This window comes from Sceloporus undulatus, chromosome 5 (assembly GCF_019175285.1).
Source record: "Sceloporus undulatus isolate JIND9_A2432 ecotype Alabama chromosome 5, SceUnd_v1.1, whole genome shotgun sequence".
NCBI classification, from domain to species: Eukaryota; Metazoa; Chordata; class Lepidosauria; order Squamata; family Phrynosomatidae; genus Sceloporus; species Sceloporus undulatus.
The window spans coordinates 49,822,331-49,823,628 of record NC_056526.1 but is presented as its reverse complement, the minus strand read 5'-3'; positions in this window follow the sequence as shown (position 1 = coordinate 49,823,628).

Genomic DNA, 1,298 nt, shown 5'->3' with positions numbered 1-1,298 from the left:
CCAGGTGTCTTAAAGGGCCCCTCTCGCACCTGGCCGCCAAACGCCAAGGCCAGGCCGAGCCCAGAGTCTCAAAAGGGGGTCCCCCGCCGCGGAGTTCCCCAAGTCCGTGGGCGGCACTCCCGGGGCGGTGCGCAGCTGCGCACCTTCGAAACCACCGGGAGGAGGCCGCCCGGCAAGAGGCACAGTCCCAGCAGCGTCGGCGTCGGCGGCGTCGGTGGTCCCTTGGGCGAGGAGGCAGAGGGGGGCGTGTCCGGGAGGGCCGGTTTCCCGGCTTCATCCAAGACCACTTGGAGCTGAAGAGTGACAGCCCTCTTGATCACCTTACTCAAAAATGGCAGATAGGAAACAGGCCTATAATTTCTCATGTCCAGGGGGTCCAAAGAAGGCTTTTTCAGAAGCGGTCTAACAACTGCTTCCTTTAAGGCAGATGGTACATAACCTTCCCTAAGGGATGCACTGATGACACGTCTAAGAAATACCATCAAGGCATCACCCCCCTGGATGGCCAGCCATGACGGGCAGGAGTCGAGAGGGCATGTTGTCTTCCTCACCTTTCCAAGGATCTTGTCCACGTCACCCGCACTCACATGCTCAAATTGATCCAGTCTAGTCTCATGAACGGATTGACTGGACACCTCATCAGTTGATTTTGCCCCAACATTGGCGTCCAGGTGGGCTCTTATTTGAGAGATTTTACCTGCAAAGTAGTTGTTAAATGCATCACAGCAGACTGTTGTCAGGTTAAGTAGAGGGTTCTGGGTAGATGGCATCACTGTCAGTTCCCTTACCACCCTGAACAGTTCTGCCGGACGAGACTTTGGCGATGCAATGCGAGCAGATGAGAAGGATCTCCTCGTTGCTTTTATTGCCTCTCTATAAGAATAAAGAAATTTCTTTTGATGAGTTCTGTCAGATAAGAGTCCAGTTAAGCACCATTTGCGCTCTAGTCATTGTCCCACCTGCTTCACATTCTTCAATTCTCTGGTATACGAGGGCTTTCGATTCAAAGCAGGTGGGAAAGGACACTTGGGAGCGATTGTGTCAATAGCCCCGGCAAGATCGGTGTTACATGTGTTCACCAGAGCTTTGACAGAATCACCGGAATGATCAACCAACAAACCCTCTAGGACTTTCTGGAATCCAATTGATTCCATTAGCTTTTGAGGACGGACCATTCTAATAGGTCCCCCACCCCCGGGGAGACAGACACTGGCTCTTAGTTCAGCCCTGACCGGGAAATGATCCGTCCATGTCAGTGCAGAGGTATTAACTACCTCCGCCCACGGATATTCCTGTTC